The following is a 7,339-nucleotide window of genomic DNA, read 5'->3' as shown; positions in this document are numbered from 1 at the left end:
CTTTTGGGTCTGATAAGGTCATTGAAATCCCCTCAGGATTTATCCTGAGATCCTGTACCTCAGATTCTAGATCCTTTAAGTTTCTTACACTAAGGAGACAAATTGATGCTTACACATGCAAATCTGATTTATTTCACTTATGAGTATGGTCTCTAGTTTTATCCATTTACCTATAAAAGCCTTAAGTTTATCCTTCTTTATACCTGAGTAGTACTCTATTATATCAAAATACATCTTTTTATCCATTCTTTAGCTGAGAGGCATTTGGTTTGCTTCCAAAATTTGGCTATTAGAAAATGAGCTATATAGACATGAGTGCACATATATCAGTGTGGTATGATGTTTATAATTCTCCTGGGAAAATACCCAGAAGGGGAATGGTTGGGTTGAATGGGACCTACACTTCTATTCTTTTTTTTTTCCTCCAAGAATAGTTTACTACATCTGGAAATACATAACAACCACATATCTAAAAACCCACTGTGGCTGGCACCAAGTCCACCAGGCTTGGCTGTGAATGGGCCACGTGGGTGTGAGGAGCACCTGGTTGGCAGCACAGCCAAAACTGGCAGCAGAGGACCCTTGCCTGCAGGTCGTGGGAGGGTTGTGCTAGCCACACGGGCCCCACGCTTCCTCCGGGCCAGGTCAGGAATATCTGAAAACACAGCTCTCCTTCCATGAGAAAGACGCAATTTACTTCTACAAATTTACAAACCAAAATATAAAAAACAGAAGTTGGAAAACCAAGAGGAGCCCAACACCTAGGTTTTTTGCCTTGGCACCTCTGCTCCAGGAGCTCCATCCAAGGGGCTGGGGCTGCATGTGGACACCACGGGCAGGCTGTGGCTTCCTTAGAAATTTAGTCTGAAGAGAGGGCCTGTAGGCGAGGCTCCCTGGTTGTTGGTGGTGAGGTGGAAACCCCACTCCTTCAGGTCATCATCACCCAGCTGGCTATAGCCCAGGCCGTGATCAACAAGCCACAGGCTCTCACCACGCTTTACCCGCTGCTGCTCGCTCTTGGCAGGCCCTGTGGGGAACATGGCGGTGTCAATGAGCAACTGGGTCTCGCGGAAGTACTCATGCTTGCAGCCGTTTTCTGCAAAAATCCTCCTCTTGGGGAAGTAGGAACTTGTTCATGAGGTCAAAGCCTTGGTCTAACAGCAAGGCCCCACTGTGCTTGCGGAGGTTGTTGTAGGGGTACTCACTTAAGGTCATCTTCTTCACTGCGGGGAGATCGTTGTAACCTGGCCAGATTTTGTCGCTAGGGATTCCCAGGTCCTTAAACACTTGTTGATCTGATCAATTTCTGATTTTCTGGGCAACAGGAGCATCTGTGTCAGCAGCTCCCCAAAGATACAGCCCACAGACGACATGACCACAGCCGTGAAATATTGCTTGGCATCCAATAGCAGTTCTTGAGCGTGGTACTACAGGGTTGCCACAACAGGAGTGTAGGCCTTCAAGGGTAAGCTGTACTCTCAAGCAAGCCCAAAGTTGCCCACCTTAAGGATACTGGCTTGCCTCAGCAGCAGGTTGGACATCTTGAGGTCCAGGTGCAAGATCCAGTTGTCATGTAGGTGTTTCACTCCACACAGTAGCTAGATCATGAGCAGCTTCACCTCCCCTGGCAGGAAGGGCTGCTTCATAGTGTCCATCAGGCTCTTGAGGTCATGCTCCACGTAGTTCATCAAGATGTAGATCTTGTCCATGTCGCTGCTCACAACGATCTCCCTGACAGTAACAATGTTGGGGTGCCGGGCCTTGAGGATGGTGTTGATCGCTCTGAGAAGTGACCTGGAAGTCCTCCTTTTCCTTTACCATCTTCAACCACCTCAAAGCCACAATTTCATCTGTCTTGTTGTCCTTCACTCTGTAGACTACCCCATAGGTGCCCTTTTCGATTCTATTCAGACACTGGAACTCCTCCACACTGTGGCAGCCCTACAGGGCTGTCAAATACTTAGGTGGCTCCTGCTTGAGCTCAATAGGTGACAGGGTTGGGGAGTCAGGCACACAATCACCCTCAGTTGGGGTGCTGCTCTGTGGTGACCCCTCACCCACATCTTCTTCCTCTTTATCACTGTCTCCCAAGTCTTGGTCAAATCCAGACTCTGGAATGACAACCATGACACTGTTCTAGTTCTCCTGTTCTTCATCATTTTCACTCATCTCTTCATCACTCACCTCTTCTGTAGACTATTCAGAGGCCTCCTCCGAGTTGCTCCTCCTCTCCTCCTTCTCTTCTTCCTCCTCCTCCTCCTCCTCTGATCCTGAGCCCGACTCTGCTGAGGACTCCGCCAAGCCAGTTTTCCTCTCACTGTCACTTATGTCCTGCAGATCGGACAGCAGGTCTCACTCTTCAATCTTTTCTTCTTTCATTGGCTTCCGGCCGTCTCCCAGTTCAAAGCGCTCCCGTGGTGGCCGCGGGGGGCTGCGGCTCCAGTGGCTGGCTTTGCCCTTGTCTCTATAGTCCTCCCTCAGGGTGCGGCGGTGCGCAGACTTCCCTGCAGGCCTCATGCTCCTTGCTCTGCCTTCCGCTCCGTTCCTTCTGTTCCCACTGTTCCTTCTGCTGCTCTCACTCTTGCTCCTTTTCCCCCTCTAACTGCTCCAGAGGGTCCCGCTCTCTGCTATAGTGTTCTCTTGCCATTCCTGCTACTTCTGTCTCTCCTACTCCCGGCGGGCTTTGTCCTGCTCCTCTCGGTGGCGCTTCCGATATTCGTGTTCCCTTTCCTTCTCTTTCACACTGGCACGCTTTCCCCCTTCTGATGAGTGGCTCAGATGCCTAGGCTTGTCTTTTCTCTTTTCATCCTTCCTGTGATGGGCATTTTTCTTTCCTGGACATTTTCTGGGGCGGTTTGATAGCCAGAGAATCATCTCCCTCTCCTCTGTCTTCCATGGAGTCTTCTCTCCCGTACGGTGAGCTCCTGATTGCGATCTCCATGCGGTAATCTCTCAGATCCCTGTCCTGAAAGGAATCCCGGTCATCAGAATTCTTTAAGAGTTTTATCTCTGCTTTCTCCTCATTCTTTCTTTCGTTTCTTTTCCTGGAGAACTTCATCTAAAGTTTTCACTTTCCAGGAGTCCTTTTCATCACCCATTTGGGTTAGAACTCCCTGCACCGCTGCTGCTGCTGTAGGTCCCCAAACCTGAGAAGAAAAACTCTAATTCTAGTTTTTGTATCTGCCACGTTCCATAGCTATTAAAACTCTATCAGCATTATTTTTTCTATATGTAGGACAGGGTCTACAGGGTCTCACTACGTAGATCGGACTCTCCTGTTTCAGCTTTCCAAGTGCCACGATTACAAGCCCACGGCACCATGCCCAGTCTCAATCACAGTCTCAGCATGTCCCACGGGCTGGGCTTGCAGGGCACAGGTGATCGAAACCTGGCCACTGCGCTCTGCCTAAGCAGGCATTTTAGTCTGCTGAGCTATCAGGCCGGCCCTATTATCAGTATTTCTATAGGAAGAGCTTACTCATATTATGCAAGATGATAGTTTTAAACAAACTATGTCATTTGCGATTATCCTTAAATGTAAAATATAAAACAAAGGGAAAAGTATTAGAACCACCATCAAGGGCCGGCCAAATAGCTCAGTGGATTAAAATGCCTGCAAGCAGGCAAAGGGGCCACGGTTCGATCCCCAGGCCTGCCGTGCTGACCCCGCCCCTGAGGCATGCTGAGCCAGCAATTGATGCCCGGCATGGTGGCATATGTCTGTGATCCCAGCTCTTGGGAGGCTGTAAATAGGCAGATCACTCTGCATCCGATCTACTAGTGAGATCCTGAACACTCGGTAGACCCTTCCTTAAAAATGCAAAAAAATAAAAAAATTAAAATCACCATCAGAGCCACAAAGCTCAAACTCTTCTCGTTTCATGAATTTTTTTCTGAGCACTTATTTTTCTAATTTACAAACCTAATTATAAACATCAACTAAGAAACAAATTGAGTTTATTTTTTTTAACAAATTGAGTTTAAACAGTGATTCTTTTTTCTGATACATCATCTGAGCTATGCTACGCAGGCTAGTCTCAAAATCATGGGCTCAAGTGATTCTCCTACCTCAGCTGCCTAAACAGCTGGCACAGCAGGCAAATGCCACCATGCATTGCTACAGTGATGTTTTTCAATCATCTGCATAGTTGCCTAAGGACATATGTACATTTACCATTGTTTACCAACACTTCTCTCTTTAAAATCCCAAGGCCAAATTCTGGTCCTGGCTGGTTCATTAAATTTGGTACCCTGGGCTTGTATTTGGAGAGTAAGTCATAGTGATGTCTCTCTGTTTTAATCATAAAGCATGCTTTGAGGGACACAGTGAAAATAGATTCAAGAAATTGTCGAGGAGTATAAAGCAACAGTATTTGATGCAGCAAGAGTAAGCAGAAAAACTAGAGCAAACATTTCTACCTTGAGAAACTCATTTTCCTATTGTAGGCCTCTGTCTCTTGCACCCATTAATAAAATAAGTAAATTGAGCTAATCTAAAATGGATTCTACCAGTTCCAACACTCTGTGAATTGAGATTCTTTTTTTAAAGAAGAAATTTTCTAGAGATGCAGAATAAATTTTTTAAGAAGTGTGTGTGTTGGTAACAAAATTCAGAAATCTTTTGAAGTCTTTTCTAATCTCATCAGAACTTTTCCCCTGTAGACTACACATCATGTTTTTTATACATGTATCTTTTTAATATGAAGTCTCTTTATATTGCCCAGTTTGGTTCCAAACTTGTGCATTCAAGGGATCTTCCTACTTCAATTAGAATTAGCTAGGCAGAATAATAGGGAGGAGCTTCCATGAAGCTGGGACTACAGGTACAGGCCGCCACACTTATGTAGTATGGTACAAAAATGTCATTTGCTTAAAGTTAGAGTGGGTTCTGGCAAGATACATAGGCCTGGCTGTGGCATCTGGCTGGTTTTGCAGGAAGGAGAATAAATCTGAATTTCGACTTAACAAATGAGACAGTATAGTTTTTCTTATTTAGAAGTTCCTCACCTAGATACAAATGAAAGACCATTTTGTATTGGTGTACTTAAAATAGTTAGAATACATATACAGCTACTTTCTCTTAATTCAGTGAATAGAAAGATTTGTTCTAATAATATTTGTGGACAGGATATCACATCTGCATCTTGTATTATGAATAACCACTAAGAAGACAACAATATGCAATGTATTAATTATTGATACTGTCCTACTAATTGGTTTTGAAACTGTCTCATTGCTATTTGTTTCTCAAGAAAATAAATAAATTACTAAATTAAAAAGTAGAAGTTCCCCACCTCTGCCTTACTGAGGATACTTCTTCCTCCCTTTCCTTTGAGCTCTACTGATGCTTCTAACTTGCTAACAACCCTCTATGACCAAAAAGTAGAACAAGTAAATGGGAATCAATGTAGGTCCCAGAAGGTTGGGGAGACCAGTATTATGCTAAGTGTCTGTCACACTATGGATTAGACTGAAATTATTAAATTGTCGATGAAAATTGTTTTCTTTGAGGACTGTTTTTTCAAATAGGAATGCAATTTACAGGACTGAAATTTTAGTAGGAAATACTGCAGGCAGCTCTAACAGATTTTACTTTCAGAAACTTTCAGCCATCTACTGGTTGTAAAAAAGAATGCACTCCAGAAACTGAAGCAAAAACGTGGCTACATTTAAAATGCCAGAAATAGGCAAATTTATTGATGAACGTAGAAAGCAGCAAGGGAAATATGGATGGAGATCAAAAAGGATACTGGGAAGGAAAAAAGGAAGGGAAGATGGAAAGAACCAATGAAACTAGTTAGATACAGAAATGGGAAATGACTAAACAAACCGTACATGGCATATTAATAAAGGATCGTGGACAAGAATGCAAGTGGTTTGATTATTCAGTTCACAGAATTCTAGAAGCTCACATAAACACATTAAATTTAAGTCCTAGCCCAGGCCCAGTGAGTGTGTGGGAGAGCTTCCGGCTACCCTGCACCTGCGGGACCTACTGGTTCCAGCCCAGGCTCAGCATGAGTGAGACCCTCTTCCACCCCCTTGTGATGCCCCCCACCACTCCACAGCACCTCCCTTACCCCGCCCTTGGATTAAGAATTTCTGCCACATTCCAGGAACCCCCAGACACAGTCCTAGGCCAGGCCCAGTGAGTGTGGGTAAGAGCTTCCAGCTACCCTGCACCAGTGTGACCTACTGGTCCCAGCCAGGTGCAGCATGGATGAGACCCTCATCTACCCCCTTGAGACACCCCCAACACTCCGAAACACCTCTCCTACCACGTCCTCCAAGCAGGAATTTCTGCTGCATTCCGGGAACCCCCAGACCCAGTCCTACCCCATGTCCAGTGAGTGTGTGTCAGAGCTCCCTGCTACCCTGCACCAGTGGAACCTACTGGTCATAGACCAGGAGCAGCGTGGATGAGACCCTCTTCCATGCCCTTAGGACGCCCCCCACCACTCAGCAGCACCTCCCCAACCCCGCCTGCCCAATAGGAATTTCTGCCACGCTCCGGGAACCCCCAGATCCAGTCTTAGACCAGGCCCAGTGAGTGTGTGGGAGAGCTTCTGGCTACCCTGTGTGGGCGTGACCTACTGGGCACAGCCAAGGCGCAGCGTGCTTGAAACCCTCTTTCACCCTCTTAGGAGGCCCCCCATCACTCCCAAGTACCACCCAACACCCCACCCACAGAGTAAGAATTTCTGTCGTGTTCCGGGAACCCCCAGATCCAGTCCTAGTCCACACACAGTGAGTGTGTGGGAGAGCTGTGTCTCCCACCTACTTCATCTTGTCCCCTCCAGACTCAGCTCAGGCCTGGCATACAGGCCTGGGGTGAGACCCTGCAGCTGCAATTCCTGCAGAGAGTGTAGGGGACAGAAATACTCAGCTAGTCCGGAAGCACAACATCTTGCTAGGGGGGCACAATGGGTTCATCCCCAAGAGCAGTAACAGGAAGGAACTGACCACTGTAACCAGTACCAAGCCAGGGACAGCTGGATAAATCCAAACTTTGTAGATCTGGATCTGAACTTCAATAGGTGCTAAGGCTATAACTGCAACAACGATCTACAACAAAGGTTAAAAGACAGTGCTACACAAAATGACAATGAGAAGGAGCAAAATGCAATCTCAGAGCCCAAGCCCACCCATACCAAGTGTAGAGGACACCAACACAGAACAAACTGGGAATAACACAGCTGAAATCAATGAACCAACGGCTTCTGAAATGAAGAAACAGCTGCATAAAGGTATAGAGGAACTCAGATTGAAAATGAAAAAAGAAATCCCTGAATTAATAACATCTGCAGTAAAGAATCAAATGCAGAAACATATGGAGGAA

At 46.0% G+C, this 7,339-nt stretch overlaps 1 protein-coding gene and 1 pseudogene across 3 annotated transcripts in view; both read right to left on the bottom strand.

Moving 5' to 3' along the window:
- Positions 1-7,339, bottom strand: part of Heph (hephaestin) — a 139,198-nt gene that overhangs the window by 79,864 nt on the left and 51,995 nt on the right. The gene's annotated exons all lie outside the window — the stretch shown is intronic.
- On the bottom strand, positions 852-3,098 carry LOC105744035 (annotated as a pseudogene).

The sequence above is a fragment of the Octodon degus genome, unplaced genomic scaffold (assembly GCF_000260255.1).
Source record: "Octodon degus isolate 3935 unplaced genomic scaffold, OctDeg1.0 scaffold00211, whole genome shotgun sequence".
Classification (NCBI taxonomy): domain Eukaryota; kingdom Metazoa; phylum Chordata; class Mammalia; order Rodentia; family Octodontidae; genus Octodon; species Octodon degus.
Note: the sequence above shows the minus strand (reverse complement) of the source record. Positions and strands in the feature narration are given on the sequence as shown.